The 13,278-nt window shown below is 41.0% G+C and overlaps 1 pseudogene; it reads left to right on the forward strand.

Annotated features, from left to right (window-relative positions):
* Window positions 1-11,378: 11,378 nt before the first annotated feature.
* On the forward strand, window positions 11,379-11,685 carry LOC131174169 (60S ribosomal protein L6, mitochondrial-like; annotated as a pseudogene).
* Window positions 11,686-13,278: the final 1,593 nt, after the last annotated feature.

Below are 13,278 nucleotides of genomic sequence, written 5' to 3' on the forward strand. Positions count from 1 at the left end.
TCTAGCAGTATTCTAATCTTGTTGGGATCGTAATAATCTATTTCTTTTGATATTGTAAACTTATTATATAGATATGTTGGAATATATGAGATGAGTATTCACTTTGGATGAGAGAGCCAAGCTCCCATTTGATTATTTATTATTTTAAGGATTTGAGGGTGAGCTGAGCTCCTCAAGTTGAGTTATTTTTGTGTTTGCAAGTCGAGTAAGTTAATACTCACCGTTGGATAGTCCAATTTATGGCCAGACTCTATCCGTTTAATTTCTTGAATTTGAACTACAATTATGGGCCTTATGGTTGGGCTAGGGATAGTTAGGCTTATTACGGGCTTTGAGAGCCTTATGCTGACCCAAGTCCTAGTGTCGGTCCGGCCCAGAATTTGGGTAGTGATAACTTTGCACCAAGACAACAACTAAAACCAGTAGTGTTGTCCATTTTTTTCAAGTCACAAAACACCTAGATTAGAGGCATGCAACATCGGGAGAGCCATTCTCAACCCAATTAAAGGGAGTCGTAATGCAGACATTTGAAAAACAACCACATAATAGGAGTGCTAAGCCATGAAACCCACAAAGTAGACTAGAGAGGCGGTTAAACAGGATTGGCAGACCACATTGGTGAAGGATATGGAGTGATAATAACCTTGATTTTGGTGTTCCGTTCATGCTTTATCCCCCTATATTCGACCCATAAATAGAAATCTCACTCTCATGCTACGTAAAAACCATTGTAGGAAAGTAGCTTTACCCTCACATTAAAGCCCAAATTTCTCAGCACTACTCTCCATGCAACAACCAACAAATAGAAGATCCAAAAACTATATGCACCCAACTGATAGTAGGTAAGGTAAAACTTACAACCAACTCAAAAAGGAAGCCCCTCTCTCGCCCAAAAAGGGCAAGGGCGAACCATGGAGACAAAAGCAGAAACTCCTTTCTAGTAGAAAAACCATACCCATAATGAGAGAATTTTCTCTTTCTAAAAACTTAGAGGGAGAGAGAGTCATATTTTACCATTCAACTCTCACAAACAACTCCATGCAATGCATAAGTTAGTGTAACACCCCAAAATTTTAAATTTTATGAGCATTTTTGGTATTTTAATTTTATTTAAATTTTAAGAATTTTTTTGAGATTTTTCTGATTTTAAAAATCGGGTTCGATTTTCCGAAAATATAAACTTTGATGAATTTTAAAAATTTATTTAAAGACCACGTGGCAAAACTAAAAATATATTTGGAGTCTACGTATTTTTCTAAGTTTTCTGGAATTTTTTCAGAATTTTTGGACCTCGTTTTTTGTCCCGAGGCAGAGTAAAAATTTAAAATTTTGTATTTTGAATCGAACCGGCCGAATCGAACCGGACCGGATCGGACCGGTCGAATCGGACCGGTCTTCTTCTCTTTTTCTTCCTCCCGCGCGCGTTCCTTCCTCCTTCTCTCTTCCTCGCGTTTTCTCTCTCCCACCCCACCGCTAGCCACCACCGCCCAAATTTCACCGACCACGCCACGCCCTCCCACCGACGGCCGCCCAAACGGCCAGAAAATTGCGCGCGAAATGCCCCCCCTGCGCGCGCGTCGATTCAGCTTCCCCGGCCAAATCCAGCCGATCCGGCCACCAATTGGATCGGGTCTTGTGTCTAAAATCATCTACTCGGCGAGAGCTTTCCATAGACACCAAGAACGCTGAAATCCATCGAGCGGTTTGTCCGATTTTTGCTCGGGAAGATTTTAGCCCATTTCGATTTTTGGGCTAGATTTCTCGAAAACCGTGAATCCCACGAGAAAACCGAGGCTACCAGCACGCTCCACTCGTCGAGAGCTTCGCAACGACATAAATTTTGAATTTTTTCGACACTGTTTTTCGGTGGGTCCCACGGAACTTCGTAGTATTTTTCCGAGCATTTAATGAGCTTAGAAAATTCTGAAAAATTTATGTACTAACCCCCGTGTTATGGGCTTCGTGTAGGTATCCTCGATTCGCGAAAATTCGACAGTTGACCGGGTTTGCAAATTTCGCCGCATGCACTGGTTTTAAAAGTCCCCGAATTGGACCGAGGTTTTGGCTAGCCCCCCATTGTCAGACGTCCCGAGCGCGTTCCCGAAGTCGGAATTGGCAAAGGTAAACCCGAACCTTGCTTTTTCATAATTTTCTAGTGCTTAAATAGGATTAAAAATCCATAAAATATTCGTGGTAGCTTAGAAAATTATGATTCTTTTTGCAATAGCTTAGTAATATTGCTAAGGACCGCGGGGCAAAGTTTTAGAATTTTTAGAGCTTGTTTGGGCAGTTTTTGCAAAAATGATCAATAATAAGGACTAAATTGAAATTTTGCGTATTGTGATGGATGACTGATTTGATGGGCCCAGGAGGGGCTGTGTGATATGATTGAATTGTGGATATATGGATTGTGAGTATAGAAGTGTGTTTTGAACCCTTTGTGTTGGGTAGGTCCTAGGTATAGGGAGACTCACGGATTTTCTACGACTTAGGACGTAATTGGTCTTTTTCTTTGTTTGTATTGAGTCGATTGTATTAAATAATTGTAATATAATTGTCGTGAGTCGATAGCCTTCTTCTTCCTCCGCCACCGCCATGATGATTGTCGTCAAGTCTGTGAGTAAAATATTAATTTTAATTGTAATTTCGATATTATTATATGTTCAGCATGCCCATGCATCACTTATATGCATATATTTATGTAGTTAAACTCTAGGCACGATTTATGATGCATTGATAAATGTTAAAGTGCATGATGTTGTTGTGGTAATTTGGAGCAGTGTGCGTGCGTTGGCGTGCGTGTGATGTGGTGTGGACTATGGATAGGACGGGTAGTCACGGCTTGAGTTCTTCGCTGGGACCCGATCCTTCGAGGGGTAGTCACGGCTTGAGTTCTTCACTGGGACCTCGATTTGGCTTATTGCGAAAGTCCGGCTTGAGTTCTTCACGGCACCAGTTGGATTTAAGAGAGTCAGATAGGGATCGGCTCCATATGTTATGATTGATGCTACAGGGTGCGTGAGTGCTCCAAATTACCTTTTTGATGTTATGATGTGAAAATGATGTGGATGTTGCATTTCACTCTACAGGGTGCATTAGTTTTAGATAGTTATAGAGATTATGGTTAAAATCGATATTTTACTCTCTGAGTTGAACGCTCACTCCTGTTCAATATTTTTCAAAGGCTAGGAGGATTTTATTTTGGTTAACTCGCTTTTCTCCTTCGCAGTTGTTTATCAATATTTGTGTAATTTTATTTACTCCTAGAATTTCCGCATGTGTTAGAAGTATTTATTTGATTATGGTCTGTAATATTATTATCATGTTGGACCTGTAAACGTATAATGATATGCATGTTTGATGGATTGGATGAGGGAGCTGAGCTCCCATTTATTATTATGTTGATGAGTATGTGGAGGGTGAGCTGAGCTCCCCAATTGATTATATATTGTGTTTACAGGTCGGGTGAGTCGAAAACTCCCCGTTGGTAAGTCTATTTTATGGCCGGACTCTGTCCGTTTGTTTTCTTGATATTGGGCCCAAATGGGCCTTAGAGTTGGGTAAATGAATAGTTAAGGCTTACTACGGGCCTCGGGGGCAGCCACCCCCAGTACAGGATCAGTCCTTTATGGCACAGGGTCCCATGGACCCCATGGCAGCTACTCTAGCTGGTCTGCAGAGAACCATCGACATGATGGCGCAGTATATGGTCCACCCTCCACAGCAGCAGCAGTCCACCGCACCAAGAGAGGAATCTTACAAACAGATCATAAATTTCAAGAAGTTGGTGCCTGGTACCTATGATGTGTCAGACGATGCATATCGGTTTTTGGATTCCTGCAGACAGGCAGGAACAGAATTACAGTTGACTGATAGAAGATTGATAGAGTGTATGCAGCATGTCATGGGGCCTATGCCTAGACAATGGATGAATGACTACGTGTTACCCCGGATGGAGGGTTTGACATGGGCCTGGCCATGTGGAAATTTTTATCAATAGGTTTGTGCCATAAAACTTCGAGATCGAAGTGGGCCTTTGAGGCCTTAAGACGTAATGGCGTGTCCAGAGACGAATATGCTGCACTTCGAATTGAGCAGATATGCCCCTGCAGCAGTAGCTACAGAAACTATGAAGGTGAAGAGATTCCTAAGGGGGCTTGACAGGAGGTATGCGAACCTAGCCATGATGTCTGATCAGTCTTTTGACGTGGTAGTTGATCGAGCTAGACAGATAGAGATCAGCTATGCTGCGGATGACAGCGGGAGAGCCAAGAAAAACAGAGCAGAGGGTTCCTCAGGTGTCCCTTCCATGGGTACTCCAGACAGTGGTGGCCAGAATAATTACAGAGGAAGAAGTAGGAACAAGAAGAGTGGTTTTAGACACAAACCTCGAGGATTCAGACCAGGGTACGGATCCAGCAGTGGTCACAGTTCAGGGTACAGCAGTTCTGGGTCTGGTTCAGGATCCTCCTTGGCACCTTGTGCACAGTGTGGAAGAGGACATTCAGGACCTTGTTTGATGGGATCAGGAGTATGCTTCAGGTGTGGCCAACCCGGTCACTTTGCTAGAGAATGCCCCGTTTTCAGTGAGCCACAGATGGGGTCACAGGGTTCTGTTGCAAATGTTCCTCGCCAGTTGTATCCGGGTACTTCCAACATGGCAGTGATCGATGGCCAACAGGGCCGAGGACAAGGGGGACGTGGATTTGGAGGCAGATCAGGAGGTAGAAGTCAGTATCAGGGTTCTGCCACTCAGGGTAGGGGTCAAGCTCGGGTTTTCACCCTGACCCACCAGGATGCTCAAGCTTCAAATGCAGTTGTGGCAGGTATTCTTCTGGTCTGTTCCTATGAGGCTCGTGTTTTGATAGATCCGGGTGCTACGCACTTATTTGTCTCCCCTATGTTTGCCATGAGGTTGGGTAGAAACCCTACAACTTTAGAGTGCCCTTTGTCAGTAGCTACCCCACTTAGCGACAACATAGATGTAGATATGATTTTTCCGGTAGCCCAAAGAGTAGTGGATGGAAAGATCCTCCCGAGACTTGGTTCCTCTACCAAGAATGGATTTTGATGTAATCACGGGGATGGATTGGTTGTCAACTCACTATGCCACTTTAGACCGCAGAACAAAAAGGTGTATTTCCACATACCTGGTGTGGAAGAGTTTAGCTTTGATGGTGACAGGAGCGTGGCTCCATATAATTTGGTGTCAGCAATTAGTGCTAGAAAAATGTTGAGGCGTGGATGCCAAGGGTATTTGGCATTGGTGAGAGATACATCTGTAGAAGGTGTCAGCATGGAAAATGTTCCTGTTGTCAGAGAATTTATGGATGTCTTCCCAGAGGAGCTTCCAGGGTTGCCACCAGAAAGGGGAATAGAGTTCTGCATTGATGTTGTTCCGGGTACAAACCCCATATCAATGCCACCTTACAGGATGGCCCCAGCAGAATTGAAAGAGTTAAAGGAGCAACTACAGGAGCTGCTGGACAAGGGTTTTATACGTCCGAGCACTTCACCTTGGGGCGCTCCTGTTCTATTTGTGAGAAAGAAGGATGGGTCATTGAGGTTGTGTATCGACTACAGACAGCTGAACAAGGTGACTGTGAAGAACAAGTATCCACTTCCTCGGATCGATGATTTGTTTGATCAGCTCCAAGGAGCTAGATTCTTTTCCAAGATAGACCTGCGATCAGGCTACCATCAGTTGAGAATCAGGAATGAGGACGTGTCCAAAACGGCTTTCAGGACAAGATATGGTCATTATGAGTTCTTGGTGATGTCTTTTGGACTCACTAATGCACCAGCAGCCTTCATGGACTTGATGAACAGGGTGTTCAAGCCATTTTTGGACCGTTTTGTCATCGTATTCATAGATGACATTTTGGTGTACTCTCGGACCGAGGAAGAACACGTGTGGCACTTGAGAATGGTGTTGCAGACTTTGAGGGAGCACCAGCTATATGCCAAATTTTCGAAATGTGAATTTTGGCTAGAAAGCATCTCATTCTTGGGACACGTGGTTTCTAGTGACGGTATTCAAGTGGATCCCAAGAAAATTGAAGTCAGAATCGATTGGCTTAGGCCTACAATCCACCGAGGTGCGAAGTTTTACGGGTTTAGCCGCTACTATAGGCGTTTTGTACAAGATTTCTCCAGATAGCCGCTCCTAACTAAGTTGACCAGAAGAATGTTCCATTCATTTGGACAGATGACTGTGAGGTGAGTTTCCAGAAGCTCAAGGAGAGTCTAACCACTCCCCCTGTGATGACACTACCTGTCAGAGGAGAAGGATACGCCGTGTACTGTGACGCCTCGAGTTGGCCTAGGGTGTGTTTTGATGCAGAATGGAAAGGTAGTGGCTTATGCTTCAAGGCGGTGAAGAGGCATGAGCAGAACTACCCCACCCATGATTTGGAAATGGCGGCTGTAGTCTTTGCACTAAAAATCTGGAGACACTACCTGTATGGTGAAGTGTGCGAGATATACACCGACCACAAGAGTTTGAAGTACATCTTCCAACAGAGGGACTTGAACTTGAGACAGAGGAGATGGATGGAGCTTCTGAAAGACTATGATTGCACCATCCAGTACCACCCTGGAAAGGCCAATGTTGTGGCAGATGCCTTGAGCAGAAAATCTTCTGGCAGTTTGGCGCACATTTCAGTAGAGAAGAGACCATTGATTCAGGAGGTACATGAGTTGATGGATCAAGGTTTAATCCTAGATCTTTCAGATGAGGGGGTATTGTTGGCTCACTTTTCAGTGAGGCCAGACTTGAGGGACAGAGTTAGAGTTTCCCAGCACAGAGACCAACAACTGATGAAGATTATAGAAAGAGTACAGCAAGGTGAAGGTGGTGAGTTTGGATTTGCCAATGATGGCGCCCTAGTGCAAGGTTCTAGGATATGTGTGCCCGATGTGGACAACCTCAGGAATGAAATCATGCGAGAGGCACACTGCACACTGTACAGCGTCCACCCAGGTTCTACCAAAATGTACCATGATGTGAAAGATAGCTACTGGTGGAATGGCATGAAGAGAGACATAGCAGACTTTGTGTCCAAGTGCTTGACTTGTCAGAAGGTGAAGTTTGAACACCAGAGACCGTCAGGGAAGCTGCAAGAGCTCCCTATCCCAGAATGGAAGTGGGAAATGATCACTATGGATTTTGTGACTGGGTTGCCTCGTACCACGCGAGGATATGACTCGATATGGGTAATTGTAGACCGTCTAACCAAATCAGCTCACTTCTTGCCTGTAAAGACTACATACTCTGTGGCACAGTATGCCCGGCTCTACATTCGAGAAATAGTCAGATTGCATGGAGTTCCGGCTTCCATAATCTCTGATGAGGGCCCTGATTCACTTCTCGGTTTTGGAGAAAGTTGCAGAGGCACTTGGCACACAGCTTGAACTTCAAGACGGCTTTCCACCCTCGCATGCACGGACAGTGAAAGGACAATCCAAACATCAAAGACATGCTTCGCATGAGTGTCTTGGATTTTGGAGGTCAATGGGATGAGCAACTAGCTTTGGTGGAGTTTGCCTACAACAACAGTTACCACTCCAGCATAGGGATGGCACCCTATGAGGCATTATATGGAAGAAAGTGTAGGTCTCCTCTGTGTTGGACAGAGATGGGGGAAGCAAAGGTGCATGATGTAGACCTAGTGCAAGACACTTGCAGGTAGTTCCTTTAATCGTGGAACGATCGAGGACACTTTTCAAGAAATGTAAGAGTTATGCACTCCCAGACGGAGGGATGTGGAGTTTGCAGTGGGCGACTATGTATTCCTGAAGGTTTCTCCAATGAAGGGAGTCATGAGATTTGGAAAGAAGGGCAAGTTGGCACCTCGGTATATCGGACCTTTTGAGGTTACTGATAGAGTTGGAGCAGTTGCCTACCGGTTGGAGCTACCACCCAACCTCTCTCACGTTCATCCCGTGTTTCACATCTCCATGCTCAGGAAATACATTCCCGATCCTTCTCATGTACTGCAGCCGGATGTGATAGAGCTAAAAGAGAACTTGACATTTGAGGAGCAGCCTGTAGCCATAGTGGACTACCAAGTGAGACAGCTGAGATCAAAACAGATCCCTATGGTTAAGGTTTTGTGGAGGAGTCAGTCAGTGGAAGAGTGCACCTGGGAGTCAGAACGGGACATGCGTAGCAAGTACCCTTATCTGTTCAATGTATAATCATGTGCTTTATTCTGCCTTGTGTAAAATTCGAGGATGAATTTTCTGTAAGGGGGGAAGAATGTAACACCCCAAAATTTTAAATTTTATGAGCATTTTTGGTATTTTAATTTTATTTAAATTTTAAGAATTTTTTTGAGATTTTTCGGATTTTAAAAATCGTGTTCGATTTTCCGAAAATATAAACTTTGATGAATTTTAAAAATTTATCTAAAGACCACGTGGAAAAACTAAAAATATATTTGGAGTCTACGTATTTTTCTGAGTTTTCTGAAATTTTTTCGGAATTTTTGGACCTCGTTTTCGGTCCCGAGGAAGAGTAAAAATTTAAAATTTTGTATTTTGAATAGAACCGGCCGAATCGAACTGGACCAGATCGGACCGGTCAAATCAGACCGGTCTTCTTCTCTTTTTCTTCCTCCCGCGCGCGTTCCTTCCTCCTTCTCTCTTCCTCGCGTTTTCTCTCTCCTCCCCACACCCACCGCGGCCACCACCTACTCACCAGCCCACCGACCGCGCCACGCCACCCACCCAGCCGGCCGCCGCCCAAACGGCCGAAAACGCGCCACAACGCGCTGCCGATTCAGCCTTCCCGCCAAATCCGGCCGATCCGACCCCCACTTGGAGCGGGTCTTGTGTCTAAAATCATCGACTCGGCGAGAGCTTTCCAGAGACACCAAGAACGCCGAAATCCATCGAGCGGTTTGTCCGATTTTTGCTCGGGAAGATTTTAGCCCATTTCGACTTTTGGGTTAGATTTCTCGAAAACCGTGAATCCCACGAGAAAACCGAGGCTACCAAAGACGCTCCACTAGTCGAGAGCTTCGCAACGACATAAATTTCGAATTTTTCCGACACCGCTTTTGGTGGGTCCCACGAACTTCGCAGTGTTTTTCCGAGCATTTTAATGAGCTTAGAAAATTCTGAAAAATTTATGTACTACCCCCCGTGTTATGGGCTTCGTGTAGGTATCCTCGATTCGCGGAAATTCGGCGATTGACCAGTTTGCAAATTTCGCCGCATGCACGGACCGTTCTGGAAAAGTCCCCGAATTGGACCGAGGTTTTGGCTAGCCCCATTGTCGACGTCCCCGAGCGTTCGAAGTCGGAATTGGCAAAGGTAAACCCGAATGTTTCTTTTTCGTAATTTTCTAGTGCTTAAATAGGATTAAAAATCCATAAAATATTCGTGGTAGCTTAGAAAATTATGATTCTTTTTGCAATAGCTTAGTAATATTGCTAAGGACCGCGGGGCAAAGTTTTAGAATTTTTAGAGCTTGTTTGGGCAGTTTTTGCAAAAATGATCAATAATAAGGACTAAATTGAAATTTTATGTATTGTGATGGATGACTGATTTGATGGGCCCAGGAGGGGCTGTGATATGATTGAATTGTGGATATATGGATTGTGAGTATAGAAGTGTGTTTTGAACCCTTTGCAGTTGGGTAGGTCCTAGGTATAGGAGATCACTGGGATTTTCAAGACGACTTAGGGCGTAATTGGTCTTTTCTTTGATTTGTATTGAGTCAATTGTATTAAATAATTGTAATATAATTGTCAGGTGAGCCGGAATAGCCTTCTTCCTCCGCCCAGCTGCCACAGTGATTGTCGTCAAGTCTGTGAGTAAAATATTAATTTTAATTGTAATTTCGATATTATTATATGTTCAGCATGCCCATGCATCACTTATATGCATATATTTATGTAGTTAAACTCTAGGCATGATTTATGATGCATTGATAAATGTTAAAGTGCGAGGATCAGGGTTTGGAAGCGAGAAAGAAGAAAAAAAATTGTTAAAAATGATTTTTTAATGAAATATAATATATTTTTTATAATTTTCAATTTTGATTATAAGTAAAATTCAATAATTTTATAATAACGGATAAATTACTCAAATAAAAAAATTTTAAATAAAATTGAAAAACATACAAAAGATAACATTTTCATCACTAATTTGAATATAAAATTAGCGGTAACTCGTAATTCCCTATTATATTACAATCAAATTATGTCTTATTTAAATTCGTAATAAATTATTCAAATTTTTAAAATTTGACCAATTGAATACAATTGCAATTAAAATTATAAATCAAGATAATAAGTCTAAAATTAAAATGATTGAACAAAATTAAGAAAAAAAAAACACAAAGATTTAGATTTTCTGAACTATATATTAAAGTTTTGTTTTCAAGGATTTATTTTTATTTCAATAGTTGATATATTTTTTTATAAAAGCAAAATGCAGAAGAAAAAAGGAAAAAAAAAAAAGAAATCAAAATTTAAAAAAAAAAAAAAAGAGAGCCCGTTGAGCCCAAGAATCAAAATTTTATAGGTTGTTAAAGACCTAGCCCAACCCATTTTATAAACTTATTTGACCAAATGGATTCGGGTCAATTTTAGGCACAGCCTTCATTTCCACAGCTTTAGATACTAGAGGACCATCTCCGGCGAACAGAAATCTCGCCGGAAAATTACCGTCTAGTAACGCAGTCTGGTTGCCTCCAACGACGATCCATTCTAAACAAGGAAGAATTTTCTTTTTCAACTTTTAATTTTCGACTATCCTTCAGCTTCTATTAAAAAGAAATGGAAGATTGTAAAGAGAATGTTGGGTTGAAATTAATGGAAGATTGTAAAAACAATGCTGGGTTGAAAAATTAATAAAAAAAGGGGATTTGATGCTTTATTTTATCTGTTATTATGATAATTTCTAGCTTGCACTGTATCTTGAATTTTGGTCTAATTAGATTATTAAATTTAATGAAGTTAGGCTTTTTGCAATACACTTGTATTTCCAATTTCGGTTTCATTTGATGATTGAAGTTTTGCTGCATGTGTATATGTTAATTTTAGTATAAGCAAATTTGGATGAGATTTTGTGGGTAGGGGACCGGTATTGGTGGTAGTGATAGTGATGTAATGAGATAACGATTGTTGACTTCTCTATAAAAGTTATAGTTTATTTGTTTAATCTTATGTGGTTAGAGGCAATCCTAACTTAAAATGTGCAATAAAAATGGAAACTTTCCTAGAGAAAGATGATTAGCTGTTTATTAGCTGTTTCTGAGGTTAATTTCCCCGTTCGTCAAGGTTTTATTTGCATGTCAATACTGCTACGAACTCATACCGCTTGTTATATTTCAGGAGAGCTAAGGTGATCAATTTGCTGTTGCCATAATGGAATCCAAATTTTTTCTGTTTCTTAAGATAGTGGGTGTTGGATACAAAGCAAGAGCTGAAGCAGAAGGACGCCCCTTATTTCTCAAATTGGGATAAAGTCATGAGGTTGAACTCACAGTTCCTCCCGCTTTTCGTGTTTTCTGCTTCAAGAACAATAGTTTGTTGCACCAGAATAGACAAGAAAAGGGTGCACCAGTTTGCTGCTTCTGTTCGTAATTGCAAACCTCCTGAAGTTTACAAGGGCAAGGGTATAATGTACATTGATGAAGTGATCAAGAGGAAACAAGGAAAGAAATCAAAATGATGGGGAGCAATTCTGCATGATACTGATAGCAAATTGTTTCTGTTAATGGCCTTATTATTATTATATGCAAGATAAATAATGTTTACTGATATAAAAATGGTTTAAATTGTGACCTTTGTTTCGCATGCCAGTGAATGTTGGTGAAAAAAAATTAAGCAGAATGTCATTTTTTATTTTGAGTTGAAGAATGTCCATCAATTCAATTCTGCATGAACTTCTTTCTGAACCTCAAGATGAAGGTTTTGGTCAAATGTTGGTGCCCCAAGATGAAAATAGAAGGATGACCTGTTTTACGTGGCAAGGCTTTCATATTGACCATTAAATTGATTGTACCCTTCACGTATGCAACTTGAGCCCCTGGCGATTTTTCATTCATTCTAAATCTTTTTATTCATTTTCTTTTTCTCCCTTATAGTCACACTCTCAACCTATCACAATTTTTTTTTTAGTTTTTTTTTTTAAATAGCTATGTATTTATTAAATAATCAAGTGTATATATTATCTTGAATTCACGATAAATTGAGTTTAGATAAATTTTTTTTATAAAGTAATTATTAAATAACTAACTGTAAAAGACAATTAAAGAAATATTTAACTGATGTATCAATCTTATTGTGTGTATAATTAATTTAAAGTATAAATACACCAAATAATTTCTCAACCGATGTCGAATTTTGTCTCATACTCATCTTACAAGTTCCAATAGGAGGTCAATTCTCCCAAGAATTCTTTTCCTACACTAAGGGAGTTGATTCTAGAATTCTAAAGACACTGATTTTTTCTTTTCCTATATTTGAAATTCATTGAATAATTAAGGAGTGCTAGAGTTTAAATAATGGTCACTTTTATCTTGCACATGATCATATATGTGCGAGAGGTGTGAACTTCCTATAACATATTAATATTAATCTTCTCTCACTAGGAAGGATGCTTAAATCTTTCTTCATTTCCAAGAGCTTCCTATTGCATCCAAGGATAAATTAAAAGGCGCAGTTATGCAAGAAGAAATATTCACAGGGATGCTTAAACAGGCCATTTAAAATGCTGAAAGAAAGAAAAATAATCTTTAAGCTTGGAAAGGTAGTGAGCTTTGGATTGTATGTAACTTATTGGGCTGATTGTGGTCTGGTAGCTAGCAGCCCATATGTATATATATATATATATATATAGAGAGAGAGAGAGAGAGAGAGAGAGAGAGAGAGAGAGAGCTTGCCTGATCATAAAGAGGGGGAAAGAGATGCGTAAAGGACAAGTTAATTGGCCAGAGTACATTTTGAAACTGTGAATTATTCTAGAGCAAACATATTTGTAGCTTGTAGCAAGTGATTTGCGGAATTTGGTTTGGGCAGATATGAAAGAAGCTGCTCACCAGCCATTGTCCTCCTGGCAGCTAGTGCCTGCTGCATTATGTTTCAGAGTTCTTGAGACTAGGCTCTCCAGAAGGATTGGTGGCTTTGCTTGGGAATTCTTAGTGGCATTATTACTGTTGAACAATAACGCTTTTCCAAGTTAGGTAGGAATGTATATATATATATATATATACACACACACACACCGTATAAGTACTAGAAATGGTAGGTCATAACAATGGAC

This window comes from Hevea brasiliensis, chromosome 15 (genome assembly GCF_030052815.1).
Source record: "Hevea brasiliensis isolate MT/VB/25A 57/8 chromosome 15, ASM3005281v1, whole genome shotgun sequence".
Classification (NCBI taxonomy): Eukaryota; Viridiplantae; Streptophyta; class Magnoliopsida; order Malpighiales; family Euphorbiaceae; genus Hevea; species Hevea brasiliensis.